Consider the following 27,704-nt stretch of genomic DNA (forward strand, 5'->3'; position numbering starts at 1 on the left):
ATTTTGCTGTACATAGAATTCTAAAGTTGTCAGTTCCCATCCCAAACTCAACCTCAGGATCTTGAATATGTCATTACATTGTCTAAGAATGCCACTGTTTCTGATGAGAGAAGTTAGCTATTAATTGCACTTTTGCTGTCTTGTTCACGAGGAGTTGCTTTTCTCTTGCTTCTTTTAAGAGTTTCTTTTACTCTTTGTCTTTCAATAGTTTCACTATAAGGTATCTAGATGTGGTCCCTTGTCTTTTTCATGTTTGTGGTTTGTTGAGCTTCTGCAATCTGTAGGTTAATGTTTTTATCAAAATTGGGAGGTTTTCATTAATTAGTTCTTCAGTTATTTTTTTTCTCCCCAACCCCACCCTTTCTCTCATTTTAGGATGCCCATTACAAGCATGTTGGGATACTTCACATTGTTCTACAATTCTCTGAGATTCATTTTCTTCAATTTGTCTCCCTATTCATTGCACTGGAATATTTCTAATAATTTTCAAGTCCACTGAGTCTCTATCTGCTGCTGAGCCCACCTAGTGAATTTTTCATTATAGTTATGAATTTTAGCCTTTACAAGTTCTATTTGGTTCTTTTTCTATAGATTGTATTTCTTTATTTAGAGATGTATAGTGTATTTCTTAAATAAAATACTGAAAGTTTCCCTCAACATATGTGCAGTGATATTTGTATTTGGGAGGTTCTTACATTAAACACAGTCTAAGGGCCACAGTCACAAATCCACTTCTCCATAGTCCACTCCTTGATCCTTGATGCGTTGTCATTTAGCCAATAACCATGAAGTATATATTTTTGTATATTTTGTAATTGGGGATTATAGATCCCCAGACATATGCAGGTATGATTTTACTGAACACAATTTGTTCTTTCTGAGCATCATCATGGACTTAGGGCTTTTTCCAGATTCAACTAGTTCTAGCTATTATAATCATGGATTTCTTTTTCTTGTTTGAATTATCAAAATTCAGCCAGTTAAAGGTCTTGGAAGCTGGCATCTTTGTCAGCACTTCTAAACATCTTGGCAAGTATTCTTGCTCTCTCACAACAATAATATATTCCAGGCCAGTCTCATTTTCTCTAACTGTAAACATGAAATTAGTATCCTCCAAAGAATTCTGGCTCATTTTAGTGGACAATAGTATTTACAGAAGGCCAAAAAACAAGATCTTTTAACTCAGAGAGCCTTAGTTTCCTCTCTAAAGTGAGTATTTTAGAACACACCAAGTACCCAGATAATTTTGTTAAATACTGTTATCCATTATATAGAACCAGAGCTCCCTAGAGAAATGGCTCATTCTAAGCCTGGGTTAGGAAGCGTACAAGACAGGCATAGAGTGTCTTGTATCAAAAAGAAAGGAGGTACTAAAAAAAGCATACAAGACAGGCATAGAGTGTCTTGTATCAAAAAGAAAGGAGGTACTAAAAAAATGAGCTACCTGGAAACAAATTTAACAAAAGGAGCGCAAGACTTCTACACTTGAAACTATAAAACATTACTGAATGAGATTAAATAAACAAATAGACAGATATCCCATGTTCACAAATTGAAATAATTGCCATACTTAAAATGGCAACATTCCCCAAACTCATGAAGAGATTTAGCACAATCCCCATACAAAGCCAAGCTGCTTTTTTCAAACCCTGCCGAAATTGACAAGCTGACCCCAGTATTCATATGGAAATACAAGGGATATAGGAAAACCAAAAAAATCTTGTGAAGAAAGAAGGTTGGAAATTTCACACTTCCCAATTTTGAAGCTTTCTACAAAGCAACAGTAATCAAGGCAGTATGGTATTGGTCTAAGGATAGACTTACAGATCAACAAAAAGTAACTGAGAATCCAAAATTAAATCCTTATATCTATGGTAAATTGACTTTTGACAAGAGTACCATGAAAATTCAGTGTGAAAGAAGAACATTTTCAACAAATGGTGCTAAGAAAACTGGATAACCACATGCAAAAGAATTAGTTGGACCTCTACCTTGCACCATACACAAAAGTTAACTCAAAATGGATCACAGACCTAAATATAATAGTTAAAACTATAAAACTCCTAGAAGAAAGTATAAAAGTAAATCTTCATTACCTTGGGTTAGGCAATGGTTTCTTAGACACAACAACAAAAGGCAAAAGCAACTAAAAAAAATAGATGAATTGAACTGTATTAAAATTAAGAACTTTTGTGCTTCAAAGGACACAAATAAGAAAATGAAAAGACAACTCACAAAATAGGATAAAACATTTGCAAATTGTATCTCTAACAAGAGACTTTTATCCAGAATATATTAAAAAAAAACTTACCACTCCAAAAAAATAAAAATAAAAAATGGGCCAAGAATCTAAATAGATATTTCTCCAAAGAAGAAATGCAAATTTCCAATAAACATATGAAAAGATGCTCAACATCATAAGTTATTAGGGAAATGAAAATCCAAACCAATAAGATACCACTTGACACTCACTAGAATAGCAAAATTAAAACGACAGAAAATAACAAGTATTGGTGAAGATGTAGAGAAGTCAGAACCATCATATATTACTGGTGGGAAGGTAAAATGATTCAGCTGCTTTGGAAACAGTTTAGCAGTTCGTCAGAATGCTAAACAGAATTACCACGTGACCCAGAAATTCCACTCCTGGGTATGTACCTAGGATAATTAAAAATACATGCTCACACAAAATCTTGTGCATAAACATTCACAGAAACACTACTCATAATAGTCAAGAAGTAGAAACAAATTTGACACAACATTGTAAAATGATTATAAATCAATAAAAAATGTTTAAAAAAAAAAGGAAAAAATGTTATACAGGTACAGAACTGGCACTGGAGGATGAAGTGTTGGTGATTTCAGAGAAAATGGCTTCGACTCTAATTCCAGCCACTTATCACCTTGATAAGTCAATGAACCTGTGAGCTTCAAAAAAAAAAAAGAAGTAGAAACAACCTAAATGTCCATCAACTGATGAACTGATAAATAAAATGGGGTATATCTGTATACTGGGATATTAACTGGTAATAAAAATGAATGACATACCAGTGCATGCTTCAACAAGGATGAACCTTGAAATCACGTTAAATAAAAGAAACCAGTTTTTTTTAAAAACCCACATATTTATGATTCCATTTATATGCAGTGTCTAGAATAGGCAAATTCATAGAGACAGAAATAAATCAGTAGTTGCTTAGGACTGGGATGGTAGAGGTGACGTGCAGGAATTGGAAATGACTGCTAATGTCATTTTGGCGTCTGAAATGTTTTAAAGTTAGATAGTAGCGACAGCTATGCAACTCTATGAATATACTGAAAACCCACCAAACTGTACACGTTAAGGGGGTTGATTTTATGGTATGTAAAATACATTTCAACAAAGCTATGAAAAATGCATAAACTGAATTTAATGAGAACACAACAAAACAAATCCAATTTTAAAGAAATTCTATAAACTACTGAACTATATACACTTCAAAATTTCACTTTCATAAAAAACAAAGGCTAAAAGTAGTTCAGGTTAGACTAACCAGACATGACAATTAATGGAATGTGGCTATACATGAGAAAATAATTGTTCTAAAGAACATTTGAGACAAAAGTGACAAATTTTGAATGAAGACTGCATATTATTAGATAGCAGTATTGGATCAATGGTGAATTTCCTGATCTTCTTCATTACACTATGGTAATGTAACAGAATATCCTTGTTTTTATGATACATATTGAAGTAGTGATAAGAGGTCATGATGTCTGCAACTATTCTTTAAAAGTCCATCAAAATCAATAGTAGTAGTAATAATAATAATAGTAATAATGTGTGTTATACAAAGAGAAAGCAAATGTCGAAAATGTTAACAGTTATGAATTGAGATGAAAAGTATAAAATAGAATATTCTATAAGTTTGAAAGCTGGACTTTCTAGTTTTAAAAAAACTTATTTTTGAAAAATGAAGTTTGTTTTTCTATAATTATTTTATCAATAGTTTATTTTATTATCATGGGTAGGAAAGATTTATCTGCTCCTAGGTAAAAGAAATTAATACATGTTTTCTTCTAGCACCTGTACAGTTTCATTTTGTACATTTCCACTTTCACAGTTCAGTTTGGAATTTATTCTGGTTTGTGGCGTGAGAAACATTTCACTTAGAGCTTTTCTTATATGCCTGCCTAGCTTCTCCCAACAATACTTGTTTAAAAGCCCTTCTTTTACCCATTGATAGTAAATGCTATTTTTACAAATATGTTTGGATCTAATTATGGATCTTCTATTATATTAGTGAGCTGGAACCATTGTTTTAATTATGGTAGCTGTAGTGTATGTTTTAATATCTGGTAAATCTAGCCTCCCCTCATTGCTCTTTTTTTTCAGGATTTTCATAGTTATTCTTGCTTTTTGGTTCTTCCTAATAAACTTTATAATCTACTTTTCTAGCTGTAAATAAACAAGGAAACAAATAAGAGGATATCTGTACTGGTTTACATTTCAATTTGTAACTGAAGAAGAACTGAAGTTTTAATGATGTTTTTTATATCCAAAAACATAATATGCCTTTCTATTGGTTCATCTCATCTTTAGGATCTTTCTGAGTTTTTTGGGTTTTTTTTTTAAATATGGTTTTAAGCATTTTGTATTGAGTTTATGCTTAGGTTTTTTTGGGGGGGGGATTGTTTTTGTTTTGTTATTAAAAATCTAGTTTCCTCTCCCATTATATCATCTAACTGCTTAATTTTGTGTCTATGTGAAGATGTTAATTTTTTATGTTGATTTTATAACCTAGTATTTACAACTCTCATTTTTCACTAGGTCTTCTACTCATTATTTTGGGGTTTTTTGGATATAGAATTATACCATCTACAAACCAAAACAGTTTCCCTCTTCCTTTCCAATTTTTAAGCCTGTAAATTCTCTACCTTTCTAAAACTTCCATGGCAATAGTAGGCATTCTTATCTTTTTCTGACTTGTGGCATTGCTTCAATTATTTCCCTATTGGCAGAGATATTTAACACAGGGAATTAGATGAATATGAAATTGCAGCAAGCGCTGGAGGAACAGGTTCTAAAAAGACTTTTTAAATGACTCTCAAACTAAACTGAGTATCTTGAACCTGCTGGCTAGTAGCAAAAACCAAGAGTTGCAGAAAAGGTAGCCTTCACTTCTTCCTTCTAGATTTCTTATTAGAAGAATTTAATGTGAATTCAGAACTCTAGAAGCAAGTGATTCAGGAAATACAATATTTAGCTTCCCAGTCACTTCAGTACAAGAAAGCACAACAGAATGTAATTTAATGGATGCTGAATGAGCCAAACAATTCTAAAATCCCTTTAATTCCTCAATCAGAGACAGGAAAAATTTGTATGCATTAGTGACCTAGTCTCCATTTCTACCCAAGACAGGACATGAAGGATAAGTTCAGGATAAAGATGTGATGGCAACGTAAGTGAAACATTATAAAGGAAAAAGCCTTTCCAGTTATAGAATTATGAAACCCAGAGAAAGGTCATTAAGGGATAGTAAAAAAAACAGATCAAACAATTATTTCTCTGGAATAATTAAGGTACATTTTACCTAAAATAAAGTACAGAAAACTAGTTCTCCAGATTTCCTCAACTGACTTCATTATTATCTGTTTTTATACTTACCAGTATATCAATTTATTAGAAAATATAACAAAATATTAGCTTGTCTAAGTGAAGGGCTTCAATTATCTCTTATCAACCAGTGTTAGTCAATATATCTGGTTATGATATGAATCAAATAATAATTTTGGCACAGAAAGTTCTAAAAGGATTCTGTTCACTTGTTGATCTATTTACTGTGTCTTCCCATTTAGCAACACCAAAATCTGAAGCTTTTAATTATGAATCATGTCTAAATTTTCCTCTTCAGAAAATTCTAGGTATTAACAGTTAATAGTTGACACCAGTTTTTACAATTCTCTGTTGACTCTTGTTTAGAAAAACTCCAGTGGCTATGTTTGGCTTATAGTGCAAAGCATTTCTTTAAAATAATTTCAACCGAGAGGCAGTTTCTTAAGATCAGTAAAAATATTTTTATGCCACTTTTTTGCTAATTCTGTTGATAGATTTAAACTAATGTGTCTTGTGTATAACTTGAAACACTTACACAAATGGAACAATCTTGAAAATGAAGCATGTTTTAAAAACTTTTTTCCTTCTAAATCACATGCCTCTATTTACTTTCTGTATTATATTATTTTATTATATTTGTCACCTTGGTGTGAATAAAATAGGGACCTTAATTACATATGTATGTATGTATGTACACGTGCTCCCTACTTTTTGTTTTAAGATAAAGTACATCATAATACAAAATAGTTGTAAGCTCACTTCATCCTGAAAATACTTAGGAAACCCTAAGGATAAGATGTTTAGTAAACTTATAGATACTAGTGACTTCTTTGCGATATTTTATAGCTATCTGTGTTTGAATATATGTACACAGTACTGTTCAGTGTTATATTTTATTTCTTCTACATGACAACAGTAGACCTTTACCACATGAAATGTTTTTCATCCAAGTAGAAAATCTAAAAATATACAATCATACTAAAATCAAGTCATTCAAGGCAAATTCAGAGACCGAAAGTAGATTAGAGGTTACCAGTAGCTGGGTAAAAATGGGGATTTATTGCTCAATAGTTACAGAGTTTCTGTTTGCGGTGATGAAAAACTTTCGGAAACAGCGGATGGTTGCACAACCGTGTGAATGTCATTAATGCCACTGAATTGCACAGTTAAAAATGGTAAAATTTATGTTATGTACTGTTACCACAATTTTTTAAAATAGAATGGTAAATTTTATGTTATATATGTTTTAATCACAGTCTTAAAAAAATGGACATTCGCCAGGGAGGGTATAGCTCAAGGGGTAGAGTGCATGCTTAGCATGCACAAGGTCCTGGGTTCAACCTCCAGTACCTTCTCTAAAAGTAAATAAATAAATAAATAAACCTAACCCCTCCACAAAAAAGTGGACATTCACTTACAAGAAGGGTTATTCCCTTAAAAATTATTACATTTACTCATCCAGGATATAAATATTAACTATATCATAGTCTCAGACCTCCTTTTCTGAGCTAGATTTTACCTGAGAATTTCACAAATATGTAATAATTGCAATTATGTCAGAAATTGGCATGAATTTCCCTATTGGATAAATTATATAAATTATAATATATATGTTAAAGCCTTTTGATTTTAGCTAAGTCAAAATACTGAGGATGAAACACTGAAAAACTAGAAATTTAAGACAGACTCTTAAAAGAAAACAAGGTGTCAGCCCTTATGGGATAGAAGTCCTGTACTGTGCTGACAGGGAACCTTCAATATTGATATAATGTATAGATACCAGAGCTCATATAATTATCAATAACCATGTCGATTTGCTTGAAAAGTAATAAAAATACAGTATGGGATAAGACAATTCTCAGGAAATAAGAAGGTTTCAACTTCCCTTATTACAGAGATAAGAAAGAAAAAAAGCCCTTCCCTTTCCCTAATTTTGTCCTAAGTACTCTTTAAAGAGGCTGCATAGTCTTTTAATATAGCACAATGGTGTTTTGTTTTAAGCAATTCTTTAAAGATATTCTTAATATTTTGTGTAACTGTGTTTTTGCTAAGTATATGTATAAATCTAAAAATTATGACTAAGCCATGAAATTAACACAATTTTTAGATGTATCTTTAAAGAAACAAATGATCACTCTTTTTTTAATAATATCAAAAAGAGGATGGAAAAATCCAGAAGAAGAAGTTACAATATCTTAATTGTTAAATTTTATTTCGGATTTCACATCCATCATTAAATATGTAGCAGGACAAAGTAAACCTATAAACAATGAATATCACATATTGTGACAATGGGGAATCATTCAAAGAAACCATGGTTTCATAATATACTATTTAAGCACAGATGACTTTATTCTTAATTGAGAAGATTAATTTTTCCCAAATCCAGATTACTGACATTTAGAAAGATAAAAACAAGTACTTGTGTGCATTTATTTTTGTTTTCTCCACTCTTTTCAGGGAATTACGCTTAAAACTGTATCAAGTTACTTCTGAGCACAAGACAAACAATAAACACTGTATTGTTTACAACCCCACCTAGTGGTCTTAAATTTCTGTCTGCATAGTATTTAAAAATGAATACTTAAAAAACGAAAACTGAAAAAAGTTATCTGGAAAAAAATTAAAACAAATCAACAATTTACAGCTAGCAGAGAGATTAGATTATCTAGAGTCTTGCTATTTCAACTAGGGGATGTAATATTATGTCAGGAACTATGTGAAGCCATCAGAAAAAAAAACCGTAAAGCATTTCCTAGAGCATCTATTTTGCTTAATGCTATATATTAAGGTAAACACATATTCTGGAGTAAAATACTTAATAGGAGTATCTCAGTTTCAAAAGGACAGGATCCAAACTTCTCATTCTATAGAAAAAGAACCTAGTGTCCTGAACAATTTAATGACTTTCTCAAGTTTACTAAACCAAATAATGACAGAATAATATCAATAATGCAGACATTTTATACCCTTTCCATTACAAAATACAAGTACATACAAAATACAGATTGAGTTCATTAGACACTAAATACTAGCCCGAAATGCCAAATAGCTATCACTGGTGGGGTTTTTGTTTTGTTTTTTTGTATATAGAATTTCTTAAATCTTCTAATCCTCAGAATTTTCCTTTCAATACATATTATAGCACACTTACAATGAAGCTAACTCAAAGTACTATTCCACATTCTTTTCTAATATTTGCCTAAAATTATAATGAATGGGGTAGATAATTCTACAAATTTTAACACATGTACAGATTCATATTATTACTACCACAATCAGAATACAGAACACTTCTATCACCCTGGACTATCAAAATTCTTTGTACTATCCATGTATAGTCACACATTCCCACAATACCTAGCTCCTAGCAACCACTGATTTGTTTTCTATCAATATAGGCTTGCTTTTTCAAGTATAGTTTATTAAGAGAATCATACAAAATGTAACCTCTCGAGAATGGCTTCTTCATTTCAGCATGTTGCCTTTGAGATTCATTCAGGTTGTCTAATGTATCCACAGTTCATTCCTTTTTATTGTTGAACAGTATTCTATAGTATATTATTATTATATGGGATGGTGTGTAGCATAGTATAGTATATAAAGAAAAGTACCATAGTTTGTTGATACATTCAGGCACTGAAGAACTTTTGGGTTGTCTCCAGTTTGTGGTGATTATGAATACAGAATCCATAAGCACTTGTGTCTAGGCTCTTTTCTAATTTTAATGTAGTTGATCTACTATTAGAAGCCTTTCATAAGTCAGATATTTATACAGAAAATGTGACATGAAAATGTAACTTTCATAAGGGTAAGAATTTAATTAAACACCTTCAATGCCTAAGTCACTTTATTAGTATTCAGGAATTAGTATTAAGAGGACAATTATTCCTACTTATACATGGGAACCATGAACTAGAATGACTGAATAATCAAACTTCCTTTAAACATGGGCATACATCATAATTTACTTAAAAACATCGGAAGCAAACGGCAAATAATTGGTCCACTATTTCCTCTTCCTCTGCTTATGGCAATATGTCAATAATCAATCAAGGCACACTGCTGTAGAGCCCTGACATGGCCTCAGAATGCTCAATACAGTTCTAGTTTGCCACTACTACATAATCAGAGTTGGGACTCCAGCTACAACAAATTTTCCATCTCTGGTTTAGGGGAAATTATTCTCAACAAAGTGCAATCTCTATAAAATTATTTTATCTTGAGGGAAAAATTAATGTTCTGTAGCACTCTTAATCCTAGGACTATTACCTTCCAAAAGTGTGATTTTTCGTAAGACTGATGGGGTAGTTCTGGGCCATGATCAGTACCAGAAAGGAGCTTAATCTTGGAAAGGGGGAAAAGGGGAGGAGAAGGAAGAAGAAGAGGAATAGTAGGAAGAAGGGAGGAGGGGAAGAGAAGAAGGAGGGAGAGGAGGAGGATGAGGAAGAAGAGGAGGAGGAGAAAGCGTCCATTTGTTGAAAATTTGTTAAGATATTATTTGTCACCGGCTGTATTAAGCTAATTCTTCCAGTTTTGTGTCTGGCCCTTGTTTGATAATAAGTCTGTGTTTTTCTGCTTTTATAGTATTTGTTAGACATCGATGTTAGATTATAATAGTGTAAATACATACTTGGACTCTCTTCTTTTATTTCAAACATTAAAAGGGCAGATAAAATTTTAAGAAGAGGTCGTGGAAAAAATGGCAACACAGGAGAATCCAGTAGCACATTTAGCCAGCTCTGAGAAATAAGGTTTAAGTAGCAATGTGGGAGCAAGGGAGTTGATAAAAGGCTCCAGAAGTTTCCACAGAGAAATGAAGAGATAGGGACATCATGGTAGGGAAGATCTGACAAGATGTACTTTGTTTGGAAGTTGCGAATTAGATCAGCACTTTGTATGATTTTGTTAACTTGTTTCTCTGAACTATTTGTGCAAAGAGTAGAAAGATGTTAAAGCTTCCAGACATTTTCTCCCAAAACCTCTCACTGCAAAAACCCTTCTCCTACTACTGAGAGGTCCACTCGTAAGTGTTCTTGATCTACAATTCTAGAACTATATTTTTCAAATACTATTTTTTGACTCAGACTCAAAATAAGAAATGCATTTTACATCACAACCTAGAAATCACTCAAATACAAACACTTGAAATAAATGTTTCAGTAATAGTAGTTACACTAATTATGTGCTAAATACTGACATTTTCCATTCTATTTGGTTTAATTTGAAAAAATGCTGGTTGTGACTTACTAAATTGATTTCATGACACACCAATGGTAGCAACCTGCAGACTGACAATGATGTAGAAATCTTCTATGTACAGTAAGCCCTCCATACCCACGGGTTCCATATCCATAGACTCAACCAACCATGGGTCAAAATATTTGAAAAAAAAATTCCAGAAAGTTTCAAAAAGCAAAACCTGAATTTGCCATTTGCCAGAAACTACTTACACACCATTTACATTGTATTAGGTATTCGAAGGTATTATAAGTAATTTAGAGATTATTTAAAGTATAGAGGAGGATGCACATCTGTATGTTGTATGTAAATATTATACCATTTTATATAAGGGACTTGAACATTTGTGGATTTTAGTATTCTCAGAAAGTCCTGGAACCAATCCCCTGTGGATACCAAGGAAAATCTATATAAAAGTGAGATTAGACTGTACAAATTGTATCTTTGTTACATTGTAACTGTCCTTATTCATATTCCTTTTGGTATTATTTATTAATATACTCAGTGTCGCTAAGAGATAAAGCATAGCTATATCTTCATTTGCACACTTTTTTTAAATTCATTCTTATATCCTGGAAGAAATCATTTATTTTCTAAAATGACTTTCTAAGATACAAACCAGAATCATCTGGTAAAGTAGGAACCTTCTTATATGTCATAGATCAAATAGGTATTTTTAAAACCTTCCCAAAGAAATTTTCATATGTAGAATTTCCTGTCAAACAGGCCAAGCTGTCCACATCACGCTTATTCACTAAAGCAGAATTTGAGAATGGAGGTATCATTGCCTGGAAGAATTATATGAGTAATGTCAAGATCCTTATGCCCCCACTATACTCTTTAATGTATGCATGCTGAATTAGATTGCTCATTAGCTTTGTAATGTAAAGTTTTATTAATTTAATCATAAACCTCCCTGTTTTTCATAAGAGGGAAATATGACAAAGTGTTTCCAGTCTATTAAAAAGCTGCAAATAAAATATCCAAAAATGGTCTACTGAGGTTGTAGTATAATTTATAGATACCAAGTAAAATATAAGTATAATTTATTTAGAAAGAATATGCATCTATGAATTTTAAAATGCAACATTTGATAACTGACAAAATAGTTTAACTAAGGCAGAACACTTAAGAATAATAAATACAAAGTGCTTCTTACAACTTTTAACTAAATTTAAAAAAATGTTTTACTTTGAAATGATTTCAGACTTACAGAGAAGTTACAAAACAGTACAAACCACTCAGTGCCGAGATCATGGCTTCTAAATATTGTTCTCCAATTTAAAAACCCAAGGGCTCTAAAGAAATAGCAGATTGTAGGGCTGGGCAGGGAAAATACGAGACAAGGCAGAATCATTTTGTAGTACCAGAAAGCAAGGGAATGCTCACAAACTGAAAGGATGGGGACATGTCAAAAGGCTATAGTTTACCAGAACTCCAGCTAGTCAAAGCTGGAACTATTCAAGCGACAAAATAAAGGATATATTAGATTATAACCCCCAAAATAAAATACACATGAATCTATACAAATACAGATAAATGATACATAAACAGGGGAGAAGAGTCAAATCTTTCTTACAGAGGAATTCACATAATGTAGAAACTATCCTGTCTAGAAAGTAAAGGTTAACCTGCCCCCTGCCACTGCCCCTGAGAGTGGCTGGACTCCCTAAAAAATATAGTTGGGAAAAGCTGGAACGTTACAGAGGAGAAACTGAGCCGATACTTCCATAACCAAGATGTATATCTCTAAAGTTACCCTGTTGATAGCACCTACTCTTTGATATAATGGGATGAGAAGGGCACTTTACCTCTGTAGTATTCTTTCTAAAAAATCCATAACCTCAGTCTAATTATGAGAAATACATAAGACTAACCAAAGTTGAGAGACATCCTAGAAATATTTCACCAGCTCAAAACTGTCAAAGTCATGAAAAATAAGGAAAGACCAAGACCGTCACAGACCAGAGATCGGAGAGATGACGAATAAATGCAATGTGGTACGCTGGACTGGATCTTGGAGCAGAAAGGAACATTAAAGGAAAAATTAGTGAAAGGTGATTAAAGTCTGGAGTTTAGAGGAACATTCATGGAAAATGGGTGAAATCTGAAAAAAGTCTGAGGTTAGTTAATAGTAATGTACCAATGTTGGTTTCTTAGTTTTGAGAAACATACTATAGTAATTTAAAATGACATCGGAGGAAACTTAAATTGGGTGAGGGATGTACTATCTTTTCAACTTTTCTGAAATCTTAAATTATTCCAAAGTAAAAAAGTTTCTATGTTTTAAGAAGTACAAAGGATTTCTATATACATTTCAGGGTGCCCTAAATCTTTAACATTTTGCTAAAGCAAACCACATTTGCTTTATTAGTCTCTTTCTCCTCCACTACAGATATTTTTTTCTGAATTTGATAACAAGCTGCAAACACCATCCCCCTTTACTCCTAAATATTTCAATGTATTTCTTTAAAAAGTACTTTCATCAAAATAAGGTAATTATCATTAACACAGTACTATCCAATCTACAGGACTTCACATTTCGCCAATTGTTCCACTAATGTCCTTTATAACAAAAATAGAATAAAATAATAAAATAAATCATTGTTTCTGTCCTGGCCTATGATCTATCCCAGGGTAAGAACTGTAGTTAATCGTTGTATATCTTTAGTATTTTTTGATCTGGAACAAGTTCCTCATTCTTTGTCTTTCCTGACCTTGACATTTTTGAAGAGAATAGGCCATTATTTTGTGAAACGTCCCTCAGTTTGGGTTTGACTGATGTTTCTTAAGTTCAGGTTATATATTTTTGCAGGAATACCACAGAAGTGATGTTATATTCTTCTCAGTGCACCCTATCAGGATGTATGGTGTCTGTCCCATTACTAATAACAATAATTTATAGTAATAAAGGCGATATCTCCAATATAAAGCTTCTATTCTTTTTCTGTTAGTAAATAGTAAGTATCTTGTGGGGAGGTTATTTGGAGACTGCAAAAATATCCTCCTTGTCATCAACTCTTCATGCATTAGTTGTAGGATCCATTGATGATTCCTGCCTGAAAAAATTCCTGGCTATTCTTACATATTTATATTTCCATATGAATTCCATATCAATTTGTCTAGCTCTATAAAAAAGCATATATGTATTTTTATCAAAATTATGTTAAAATTATAGATTAGAGAATTGTCTCTTCATCAGTTCAAATTAATTTCTGTGTCTTTCAGAAGTGTTTTAAAGCTTTTCTCAACTAGTTTTTGTACACTTGTTAAATTTAGTTCTTCAGGATTTTATCTTTTTTGTTGCTATTTAACTGGGGTTTTTCCTAACACTATATCCCCTAACTGGTAAATGTTTGTATATGTAAGGAATATTGAGTTCTAATGGTAATTTATAGCTTGCTAGTGACTGAATTATTTTATTGTTTGAGTTAGTTTTATTATTGATTCTCTAGAGTCCACAAACTTTTTCTGTACAATGTCAGACAGAGTTTTTCCAGCTTTGTACGCCAAACCATTTCTATCACAACTATCCAATTCTGCCAGTGCAGAGCAAAGGTAGCTACAAGCAATGCACAACAAAATAATGTGACCAGATTTGGCTTTCAGGATACTTTGATGATCTTTGCTCTAAGGTTTTCCACATATGCAAATATGCAAATAGATAGTTTTACTTCTTAATTTCTAATTATTTTTTTTACCTCTTCTGATTGTTCTTATTTAATTGCATATTTGCCTGATACCTCCAGTAAAATGTTGGACAGTAGTGGAGTTACGAGATATCCTTGCCTTGTTCCTGATGGTAGTAGTAAAAAATGCCCCTAATGTTTCCCACTAAGTAAAATGATGTTAAGAAAATATCTATCAATTCCTATTTTGTTGAGTGTTTTCATTAGGTGTTAAAGGTTGCTGAAGGTTATTTCAGCATCTATATATAATTTGTCTCCTTATATTCTTTAGTATGGTGTATTACATTAATGGGTTTCCTATTATTCAACCAATTTTGTGTGCTTAGACTAAATCCTACATGTTGATGGTGTATTATTTTCTTAATGTTGTATTATTTGTTAGCTAATATTTTTATGTAGTACTTTGCATCAGTACTAATAATTGATAGTTGTCTAATAAATTTCTTTTATGTACTGTCTTTGGTATTATCCACTTTCAGTACTCTGAAATAATTTATAGCACATTGAGACTACCTGGTCTTTGAATGCTTCATAAAATTTCCCTGTGGAACCATCTGGGCCCGGTGCTTTTTTAAAAGATAGTTCCTTGATGTCTTTCATTATTTCCTCTACAGAAATTGGGCTATCTTAAATGTGGTCAATATTGATAAACTATATTCACCTTGGAAATTACCTTTTTCATCTAAGTTTTCAATTGTATTTGGAGAGAGGTTTACAAAGTAGGTTCTTAACAATATTTTAAGAAATTAAGATGTAATTCACATACGATAAAATTCACATTTTTACAGTGTTATGGGCTGAACTGTGTTCCCCACGCCCTCTCCCAAATTCGTATGTTGAAGTTTTAACCCCTGGTACTTCCGAATGTGACTATTTTAAGACAGGGCCTTTAAAGAAGTAAAGTAAAATAAGGACATATGGATGGGCCCTAATCCAGTATGACTGATGTTTTTATCAGAAGAGGAAATTAAGACACAGACAACACACAGATGAAGGGGCGACCATGTAAGGACATAGAACACGGCCATCTGTGAGCCAAGGAGCAAGGCCTCAGAATGAAATCAACTCTGCTGACACCTTGATCTCAGACTTCTAGCATCCAGAACTATGAGAAATAAGTTCTGTTGTTTAATTCACCTAGTCTGTGGTTGTACTAGAAAACTGGTAGACAAAATTCATAATTCAGTGGTTTTTTAGTATATTCACAAGTTTATACAACCATCACCACTACCTAATTCCAGATAATTTTCATCACTCCAAAAATAAATTTTGTACCCATTAGATGTCACTCCAAATTCCTGCTTTCCTCAGTCCCTGGCAACCACTAATCTATTTTCTATCTCTGTGGATTTTCTTATTCTGGACATTTCATATAAATGGAATCATGCGACCTTTTGTTGCTGTTTTTGTGTGTGTGTGTGCTTCTTTCACTAAGCATAACATTTTCAAGGTTCATCTATGTTGCAATCGGTAGCAGAACTTCATCACTTTTTATTATGTATGGATATTGTACACTTTACTTATTCATTCATCCATTGGTAGAAATTTAGGTTGTTTCCACATTTTGGCTATTATGAATAACACTGCTCTGAACATTGATCTAATGGTTTTTGTGTGACATGTGTTTTCAATTATTTTTCGCATATACCTAGGAATGATATTGCTGAGTTACATGGTTACTACAGTTAACTTTTTTGAGGAAGTATCAAACTGTTTTCCAAAGCAGATGAACCATTTTAGATTCCCACCAGCAATGTATGAGAATTCTAATTTTCCACATCCTCACCAACACTTGATGTTGTTTTTTATTTTACTTTATTTTTTCTTATCTTGCTTAATTTCTTTTTTTTTTTTTAATACATTTTTCAAGTGGAGCTACTGGGATTGAACCCAGGACCTCGTACATGCTAGGCATGTGCTCTACCTCTGAGCTATTTCCCTCTCCTGATGTTGTTTGTCTTTTGATACAGCCATCCTATGTATGTGAAGTTGTATCCCAGTGGTATTGATTTGCATTTCCCGAATGAGTGATGATACTGAACATCTTTTAATGTGTTCATAGGTTTTGTCCTCTATGGAGAAATGTCTATTAAATCCTTTGCTCACTTTAAAATTAGGTTGTTCTACTCTCATTGAGTTGGAAGAGGTTCTTCATATACACTGGATACACAGGAGTGTGTATGATGGCTTGCTATGATTTGGTATTTACTTTTTTACTTTTGGGATAATCTGAACTTTGAACATTCTCTGTGTTCTAGTTACATTAAGACATGGATTATGTTTAGTTTTATGCTCTTCTTGTTTTTTGAAGGATGTGTAGGGAAATTCAGATTCATGTATTTGCCATTATTTCAGTTACCCAGTCAATCTTTTAATATTTTAATGAGTATTTTGTTTGTTTTTCCTGGATTAAAGACTTTTGGGTTCTTAATGGTCTGGGATATATCTACCTAGCATTGCAATGGTAACATTACTTGAGGACAATACTGCAACTGGTTAATCTTCATTAACTCAATGGTTAATATACTACAAGGTGAATTCTAATTAAAGATATTATACTCCTACCATGACATTAAAACAGTTAATAAATCACATGCTATCTAATCAGTGATGACAACAGTGGAAGCAAAACACTGTTAACTAAAATTCAAAATAATGTAAAAGTCCTATATGCAAAAGAAACTACTTTCTTTTGTTTCCAGTTCTTTTGTCTTGTCTTTTCCACTTCTTGTCTTTTTCCACTAAGACAATTATTTTTCTTATAATAGTCAAGTTTAATAAATTAGTAGTTTATCATATAGCCTACACAAGAGACTATTTGATTCACAGTCTATGCTACTCTTGGCTTTTCTTGAGTTTGCTTACCAGAACAGAACCCATGTCAAAAACTCAAAGACTACGATATTAAAAATAAAATAGCAAGTGAAATTACTATCTCCTTAAATACAAATATCTTACAAAAATATATTTATCTATACTTAACAGAAATTAAACTGGCATACTTGATTTAGTAAAGATATTATTATTTTTAAATTGAAATACAGTTGATTTACAATATTATATTAGTTTCAAGTATACAGCATAGTGATTCAGTATTTTTACAGAATATACTCCATTAAAAGTTATTATAAGATAATGGCTACAATTCCCTGTGCTATATAATATATCCTTGTTGCTTATTTATTTTATACACTGTAGTTGGTATCTCTTAATTCCGTACCCCTAACTTGCCCCTTCCCTATCTCTTTTGATAACCATTAGTTTGCTTTCTATATTTGTCTTTTGGTTTTGTATTCTTTTTTAGATATCACATATAAGTGATATCAAACAGTATTTGTCTTCCTCTGTCTGACTTACTTCTCTAAGCATAATATTCTCTAGATCCATCCACACTGCTGCAAATGACAGAATTTCATTCTTTTTTTTGATTGAGTAATATTCCATTGTATACGTAAACCACATCTTCTTTATCCATTCATTTGTCTGTTGACTGGCACCTGGGTTGCTTCCATATCTTAGCTATTGTACACAGTGTTGCTATGAACACTGGGGTGCATGTAACTTTTCAAATTAGTGTTGTTGTTTTTTTCCAGATATATACCCAGGAGTGGAATTGCTGGATCATACAGTAGTTCTGTTTTTAGTTTTTTGAGAAAACTCCATTCTGTTTTCCACATTGTCTGCACCAATTTACATTCTTACCAACAGTGTAGGAGGGTTCCCTTTTCTCCACATCCTCTCCATCATTTATTATTTGTAAAGATATTTCTTTAAATTGCTATGACTTTGTATTTTTATTCTTGGAGCTACAACAGCATTCCTTAGGTGTTACTGCACTAATTTTATTTTATATAGAAGTTAGAATTGATTACCAGGAATTTGGAACTACTCATTTTCTATCTGTTAAATAGTATGTGATCTTAAGTAAATACACTTGCCACTCTCAGCTTTTGTTTTTTCATGAGATATGTAATTAATTTGATAATACCTATTATAAGAGAGGTTTTGAAAGGTTTAATTAGTGTTTGTAAGATACTTTGAATATTAGAATGAAAAGACTCAAAGCAAATTACCAATAATTATAATTTTGCCTAGTACATGTTACTATGCTAACCATCAATGCAAAAGCACTCATTGTATCTTATGAAACTAAGAGTATCTCTAACAATCCACTATTCTCTTCAATATAAAAATATTTTACTAAAAAGTACTGCTGTATCATATATATAAGAATGTTTACTTCTTTCTATCAAATACTATGCATTATATAGTATTACAGTTTACTTTTTTTCTTAATATAAAAATATTTTAATATGAGCTACTGCTACTTCAATGTAGTAATAATGTTTAGTCTTTCCTATTACATTTCTACATAATGGTAGGTTTACTTTTAATATGCCCTGAATCAATGTTTCCTTTTTTAATGTTCTTGGGAGTTAAAATCTGTCTATTCACTCTACAATTGTAAAAAAAAAAGCACTAAAGATAATTTAAAAATTTCTAATGGCTATAAATATTTCTTATATAATTAAATAGTATCTTGAACTAAAGATTTCTCAGCAACAATATTTACTGTCTAAAATGTATTTAATGCATATGCACTACTCCCAGATAACTACCACTTAAATACTTTAAAGCATCTTACACAAAACAAAACCCCAATATCTTCTTGCTTGCTCATTTGTTTAACATTTACTGAGTGCCTACAGCTTGTAAGGACTGTCTTCTGGTTATCCCTGATATTAGAAATAGTATGTACCAATAGAGCAAGGAATGTAGAATGGAGTTAGACATATCCATTATCCTCAGAGGATATGATGACATAAATACAACTGACGAACAGTCTCAAGTAACCCTTGCAAAACTGAGTGTGCTCTTTCATTAGAGATTTTTGAATTGCACAGATTAAATCAATATTTAAGTAGACCCAAGTACATCAATACTGTTATTAAAAAAAATGGTTAGAATTTAATATAGTTCTCTGTGCCATACAGTAAAACCCTGTTGTTTATTTTATATACAGTAGTGTGCATCTGCTATCTCATACTCCTAATTTACCCCTGCCCCTCCCCTACTTCCCCTATGGTAATCATAAGTTTTTTTTCTATGTCTGTGAGTCTCTTTCTGTTTTGTACATAAGTTTATTTGTACTATTTTTAGATTCCATATAAAAGTAATATTATATATTTGACTTTGTCTGATTTACTTAGTATGATAATGTCTAGGTACCTCCATATTGCTGCAAATGGCACTATATCATTCTTTTTTATGGCTAAGTAATATTCTACTGTGTATATATTTGTGAACACATTATGTTCCATTGTGTATATATTTGTGTACACACATACATTATGTGTATAGTCTACATCTTCTTTATCCATTCATCTACTGATGGACACTTAGGTTGCTTCCATGTCTTGGCTATTAGAAATAGTGCTGCTATGAACACTGAGGTGCATGTATCTTTCTGAATTAGAGCTTTCATGTTTTCTGGATATAAGCCCAGGAGTGGGATTGCTGGATCATATAGTAACTCTATTTTGAGTTTTTTTAAGGAATATCCATACTGTTTCCATAGTGGCTGCACCAGTTTACATTCTCATCAATAGTGTAGGAGGGTTCTCTGTTCTTTCTCTACGGCCTCTCCAGCATTTATCATTTGTGGACTTTTGAATGGTGGCCATTCTGACTGGTGTGAGGTGACACCTTATTGTAATTTTGATTTGCATTTCTCTAATAATTAGCTATGTTGAGCATTTTTTCCTGGCTTGTTGGCCATCTGGATGTCTTCATTGGAGAAATGTCTATTTAGGTCTTCTGCCTACTTTTTTTTATTGGGTTGCTTGTTTGTTATTGAATTTGTATGAGCTGTTTGTATATTTTGGAAGTTAGTCCCTTGTCCATTGCATCATTTGCAAATATTTTCTCCCAGTCCACAGACTGTCTTTTTGCTTTGTTTAGGGCTTCCTTTGTGTGCAAAAGCTTTTAAGTTTGATTAGGTCCCATTTGTTTGTTTTGCTTTTATTTTGATTACCTTGGGAGACTGACCTAAGAAAATATTGCTATGACATGTCAGAGGATGTGTTGCCTGTGTTCTCTTCTAGGAATTTTATGGTATCACAACTTACAAATTTAAGTCTTTAAGTCATTTTGAGTTTATTTTTGTTTATGGTTTGAGAGAATATTCTAACTTCATTGATTTACATGTAGCTGTCTAGCTTTCCCAATACCACCTGCTGAAGAGACTCTCTTTTCTCCATTGTCAATTCTTGACTCCTTTGTCATAGATTAATTGATTGTAGGTGTGTAGGTTTATTTCTGGGCTTTCAATTATGTTCCATTGATCTATATGTCTGTTTCTGTGCCATTATAACTGTTTTGATTACTGTGGCTTTGTAGTATTGTCTGAAGCCTGGGAGGGTTATGCCTCTAGATTTGTTCTTTTTCCTAGAATTGCTTTGGCAATTTCGGGTCTTTATGGTTTCATGTAAAGTTTAGGATTGTTTCAGTTCTGTAAAAATATCATGGGTAATTCGATTGGGATCTCATTAAATCTGCAGGTTGCCTTGGGTAGTATGGGCATTTTTAACTATACTAATTCTTCCAATCCAAGAGCATGGGATATCTTTCCACTTCTTTGAATCCTCTTTGATTTCCTTTATCAATGTTTTATAGTTCTCAGCATAAAAGTCTTCGGCTCCTTGGTTAGATTTATTCCTAGGTTATTTTTTTTAAGGGATTTTAAACAGGATTTTTTTTTTTAACTTTCTCTTTCTACTGTTTCATTGTTAGTGTAAAGAAATGCAACAGATTTCTGTATATTAATCTCATATACTGCTATGGAATTCATTTATCAGTTCTAATAGTTTTTGTGTGGAGTCTTCAGGGTTTTCTGTATAGTATATCGTATCATCTGCATATAACAACAACTTTACCTCTTCTCTTCTGATGGAATAAATTTTTATTTCTTTTTCTTGTTTGTTTGCTGTGGCTAGAAATTCCAATACTATGTTGAATAGAAGTGGTGAGAGTGGGTATCCTTGTCTTGTTTCAGAATTCAGCTGGAAGGCTCTCAGTTTTCCACTGTTCAGTATTACGCTGGCTGTGGGTTTGTCATATATACCTTTTATTATGTTGAGATATGTTCCCTCTACACTCATTTTGCAAGTGTTTTTATCATGAATGGATGTTGAATTTTATCAAAAGGCTTTTTCTGCATCTTTTGAGATGATCATGTGGTTTTTGTCTCTTCTTCTGTTGATGTGGTATATCACATTGATTGATTTGCATATGCTGAACCATCCTTGTGACCCTGGAATGAATCCAACTTGATTATGGTATATGATCCCTTTTATGTGTTGTTGGATTCAGTTTGCTAAAAATTTGTTGAGAATTTTTACATCTATATTTATCAAAGATACCGGTCAGTAATTTTCTTTTTTGGTAGTGTCTCTGTCTGGTTTTGGTATGAGGTGGCTTCATAAAATGACTTTGGGAGTGTTCCCTCCTCTAATCTTCAGGAAGAGTTTGAGAAGAACAGGTATGTTTTTTCTATGTTTGGTAGAATTTCCCAGTGAAGCCATCTGGTCCCTGACTTTTGTTTGCAGAGAGTTTTTAAATTACAAATTCAATTTTACTTCTAGTGATCAATCTGTTCAAATTATCTATTTCTTCTTGATTCAGTTTAGGTAGGCTGCATGTTTCTAGAAACTTGTCCATTTCTTCTAGGTTGTCTAATTTGTTGACATATAACTGTTTATAGTATTCTCTTATGTACTTCTTGTGGTTTTAAATGAGTACTTTACATGTTTCCATTTCCCCTCCTTTCTTAGTATATCAGTTATAGGGTTGTTTCTTGTTTGTTTGGGTTTTTTTGCTTTTTTATTGGTTGTCTTAGAGTTTTCAATATATATTTACAACAACCCAAATCAACTTTCAAATTATACTACACCACATCACAGGTAGTATACCTCATAACAAAATAATCCCAATTCCTTCCACCCTTCCCTTGGATCATTGCTATTATTCATTTCACTTATATTTGAGAATACATAAGCATATATCTATATACACATAATATGACATATACATAACTATACATAATTGAATGTACTGTTGGTATTATTACTTTGAACAAACTACTGTTACCTCAATTAAGAATAAGGAAAATAAAAGTTCTTGTTTCACCTTTACTTTTTCCTTCTTTGATGGTCTTCCTTTCTTTATGTAGATCTGAGTTTCTGAATTATATTATTTTCTTTCTCTGTACAGAACTTCTTTTAACATTTTTTTGCAAGGCAGGTCCACTGGCAACAAATTCTCTCAATTTATGTTTGTCAATTTTCCTTTCAGTTTTGAAGGTAATTTCACATGATACAGAATTCTAGGTTGGTGAGGTTTTTTCTCTCAACACTTTAAACATTTCATTATACTCTTCTTGTTGGCATAGTTTCTGAGGAGACGTTGGATATAATTCTTATTTCATTCCTTTATAGGTAAGGTGTTTTTTAACTCTGTCCTTTTTCAGGACTTTTCCTTTATCTTTGATAATTATAATTTGAAAGTAATATGCTGAAGTACAGTTTGGGGGGACATTGACCTGCTTGGTGTTCTCTGAGCTTCCTAGATCTGTGGTTTGGTGTGCAACATTTATTTGGTAGAAATACTCAGTAATTTTTGTTTCAAATATTTCTTCTGTTCATTTCTTTCTTCTCCTTCTGATAGTCCCATTACACCTGACTATGTTAAACCTTTTCTAGTTGTCCTACAGCCTTTGTATAAGCAGATAGGATAGGGGGAGTCCCTAAAGAAAGAGAACCAGGCATGGCTTTCTTGACATAAGGAAAGCCATTTTGGCCTAAGCCATTTTGTGATCTAAGCCTGGCTACAATGCTTGTCCTTGAACAGGTCTCAATAATTAACGATATAAAGGGAACAAAAGAATGCAGGAACAAAAAGCTGTTATCAGGCAAGAGAAGTAACAATAGCAAAGATAATGTATCTGCTGTGAAGACTCCCAATTCTATTTCAAAGGTAAAGATTAGCCTCAAGTGCTCAATGACCAGATCAGCTGGAACCTAAGAGATGCTGTTGCTGACTTTTTTTGATCCTTTGACTTCAATCAATTAAAGCTTGGATTCTATGGACCTTTGTCCCAATTCTATGCTGAATTCTCCTACTCAAGCCTCTTCACGAATATGCATGTACCTTTAGCTTAAAACTTTCCCAATTTTGCTGATAAGGAAGGCAGTGTTTTGGGAAAGATCCCCAGTGTTCTCCTTACTTGCTGCAATTAATAAATCCTTCCTTCTCCTGATCTTTGGCTTGGTTGTGTCTTTTGGCTCAACACCCACCAAGGGTTGAGCCCAGTTTTCAGGTAACATTTGGGTATTCTGTTCTGATTTTTTTTGTTTGGTTGGTTTTTAGGTTTTTTTTTTTTTAAGTTTCTGTTCTCCTTGATTTTTGGTTTTCAAGGGTTCTACTGATATATCTTTTAGTTCAGAGATGATTTCCTCAGATACATGTCCAGTCTACTAATAAATTTATCAAAGACATTCTTCATTTCTATTACAGTATTTATCTCTAGCATTTCTTTTTGGTTCTCTCCTAGGACGTTCATGTCTCTTACACTGCTTGGATGTTTTTGCATGCTGTCTACTTTATCCACTAGAGCCTTTAGCATATCAATCATAGTTGTTTTAAATTCCTGTACTGATAATTCCAAAATCTCTGCCATGTCTGGTTCTAATGCTTGCTCTGTTTCTTCAAATTGTGCTTTTTGCCTTTTGGTACGTCTTGTAATTTTTTCTTGATAGCCAGATACAATATATCGAGTAAAAGAAACTGCCATTAACAGGCCTTTATGAATGTAGTGGTAAGGTGTTGGGGGAGGGAAAGCATTCTATAGTCCTATGATTAGGTCTCAGTCTTTTAGTGAGCTTATGCCTCTGGACTATAAACTTCACAAGAGTTTCTGTCTTTTTTTTTTCCTACCTCCCTAGGTGGGACAAAATGGCTAGAGTTGCATATTCTCTTTCCTAGGTTAGTTAGGCTCTGATAATACCTCAGCAGGTTAGGTTCTAGTTAACTAGATTCCCTGAGGGCAGGGTTTGTTAAAAACAGATTCTCTGGAGTATTTCAGAATGGTTCCTTTTCCTTTCTTCCTGCCAGAAGTCTGAAGGGATTTTTCTTTGATACTGATTGTGGAAATCTGGTTGAGCTGCTGGAGGTAAATCTCACAATATTGTGGGGGCCATCCTGTTACTGGCAATTCTTCAGTTATACTACAGGTTTTCTTATCTAGCCCTGCTTCCTGTGGTGGCTTCAGCTCCTGAGTCTCTACTCCATAAGCCAGAACTCCTTGTATTCAAATGTCTGTCTGATTCTCCAATCTTGAGGGCAGTGGTTTGCCACCTCCCCTCTCTAATGGAGCCAAGAAGAGTTGTTGATTTTCAGTATGTTCCATCTTTTTACTTGTTGTTTGGATACAGTGAGGACTTCTAAGCTTTTTATGTGAAACTGGAAAATGGAACCACTATTCCTTCATTTTTAACAGGAATATATAGTCCCCTTCCTAGGGACTGGAGACCTGTGTCATTTGTTTTTTCATAAATAAAGGCAATTAACTCATTCATCTATAGGAAATGATGGAATGTGAAATTCAAAATATTTTTTTAAACTTCAGGAAAAATGGAAATGTTCTCTTACTAGTACTTTAAAATGTTTTAATAGTTCTATTTAATAGTTCTGTATTCTAAAAATCTACTTCACATTCTATTTATCTTAAAAGCATTTTTCTTCTTTCATCTACCTTATACTAATAATTTTTGTTCATTTCTTTTCCACCACACATTCTTTTCCTGTATAAAATAAGTTAGGAATATTGCAAAGATAGTCTATGCCAATTTTGCTGTGAAGAAAGCTTAAATTTCAAACGTGGTTCTGAGAGCAAGGAAACAAGTCTTCTAAACAAGGCGTGAACACTTCTATCAATGTCTAAGAGTTGCTTTTCTCTTACTTCAGTTGATTTAGAAGTGCTGTAGTATATTTATTTCTTTGTGTACATTTTTCTTTAATAAAGAGAAGAAATGGCAATAGTTTCTATGTGGCTTTCTTCCAAGCACAGGTAAGACTAAACACTAACATTTTGATTTCTGGACAAAATCAAGAAGAATTATTAAAATTTACCTTTAAACTCTTTACTCAAACTTTTTAGATACAAATTTTCATCTACCCAGTTAATTTTTAATGCCATAATTTGATTAGCATCTTATTTATTCAGATGAAAAGTTATTAACAAGGCCTATTAAAATCCTGGTATACAACTTCATAAAAATAATTGTATTTTAGAAGTACTCTAGCAATTTGTATTGCTGTGACTAGTAGCAAAATTAATGTACCAGGAAAACATTTAGTTATCAACCTACCAAAATGCTCATATTAATTTATTTATAAGAATGTTAAATGACATAGGAGAAAACCAAATATTCATTAAAATTATATTGTATATGTTCAGTCATATCCTATGACACTAATGTGCAAATACATGTTCAAAATCTTCAATTCAAGTAACTATTTGAGACAAACTTCATAAGATTTAAAAATATCTTACTAAATGGACTTGAAAAACAATGAAACAATCACTTTCCTGAGAAAAGCCTTCCTACAAATTTGGGCAAAATTAACTGTATGAAAACAAAACAAAAAAGTAGTGAATTAATATCCTCTAAAAACTAAATTAAAATATAATTTTTAAACTGAAGAGTTCTTAGCTTTGAAGAGAACAATATTCAAACCACAGCAACAAAATCAATCACCACCAACATGTTTATGTGATGTGCTAAAGCTAAGAATTACAAACATTAAATCTAAGTGAAATATTTAAAGCACATTACCAGTTTCATACTTTTTATGATGACATAATAGAGAAAAATGTAGGATTTCTTCTATATTGTCCATGGTGCAAATGGCCAACTTGTCAAGAGTGGCTAAGGCTCCACTGTAAAAAAACTTAGATCGGACTCTGGGATAGAGAATAGGTTATTTAAGAAGCTAAGTAGTATGTACGTGTGTATGCATATAGGTTTTAAAAAATTATTATGATATAAAAAAGTATTGATGAGATGTTTTTAAATACCTAAAGTGTATTCAATGGCTTTAGCAAATTGCTGAGTAAAGGAAACAAGAATAGTAGAAAAAAGAAATTAAGATAATTACTAGGCAGGCTGGTAGTATAACAGGCACAGTATAATGCAAGGTGGTTAAGTATATTGGGTGATTCTGGAGGAAATAGTTATCATTTCTTATAATTGAATATGTAGGTGACAGAAATGCAGAACAGTATTAATACACGAAAAAGATTCCAAAGGGAACTAAACGATATTTAGTTTTCTGCATAGTTAATAGTTCTGAATAGTACCATTTTCAAAATAGAAAATCCAGAAATAAATCCAGCATACACTTGAAAATTCAATGTATGATAAAAGTAATCTTTCTAATCACAAAGAACAGATTATTTAAGGAATGCTCCTGGCAAAAGTGGCTATCCATTGAGAAGAAAATAAAATTGGATCCTATTATCTCATTTCATATACAAACATCAGTTTGAGTTTAATTAAACATAATCTAGAAAATCTAGGATATTACATGATACAACCTAGGGATAGGTAATACTGTTTTAAGCTAAGCTAGAAACCCAAAAGTTATAAAAATTACAGACATGTTTTACCATATGAATGTATCTACAGCAAAAGATAATAAATGGCAAGTCAACAGACAATAGAGTTTAAAAAAACACTGAGAACCCAGGACAGAGTAGTAATACCTATGACCCTGAAAAAAAAAAAAAGGATAAACAACCAATATAAATAGGGATTTAGAGAAAAAAGTACTTTTGATTGAAAAATTAAGATGAATATGCATATTGAAATGTGATGCTGTTTTATAAAACATAAAAATCTCTACATGAGTATTTCTCTCTCTGCACCTGTGTGTTAAATAACTATTCTTTTAACACTGTATGACTGTGCAGAAAAAATGCAGACGGATACTCACTAATTTTGCAAGAATGCTTATGGAGTAGGAAATGAAGGTGGGAGAGCTAAATTAAAAAGGAAAAGAAAAGGGAAGAAAAGAAAAAAAGAAAAGAAAAGGAGGGAAAAAAAAGCAAAAGAAACAGT

At 32.5% G+C, this 27,704-nt stretch overlaps 1 protein-coding gene and 1 long non-coding RNA gene across 3 annotated transcripts in view; one reads left to right on the plus strand and one right to left on the minus strand.

Annotated features, from left to right (window-relative positions):
• Positions 1-27,704, minus strand: part of BAZ2B (bromodomain adjacent to zinc finger domain 2B) — a 290,588-nt gene that overhangs the window by 259,004 nt on the left and 3,880 nt on the right. The gene's annotated exons all lie outside the window — the stretch shown is intronic.
• On the plus strand, positions 8,586-27,603 carry LOC116663639. Its single transcript, XR_004319887.1, has 3 exons — positions 8,586-9,214; positions 27,334-27,339; positions 27,592-27,603. It is a non-coding gene; the product is annotated as an uncharacterized LOC116663639 (long non-coding RNA).

The sequence above is a fragment of the Camelus ferus genome, chromosome 5, assembly GCF_009834535.1.
Source record: "Camelus ferus isolate YT-003-E chromosome 5, BCGSAC_Cfer_1.0, whole genome shotgun sequence".
Taxonomy (NCBI): Eukaryota; Metazoa; Chordata; class Mammalia; order Artiodactyla; family Camelidae; genus Camelus; species Camelus ferus.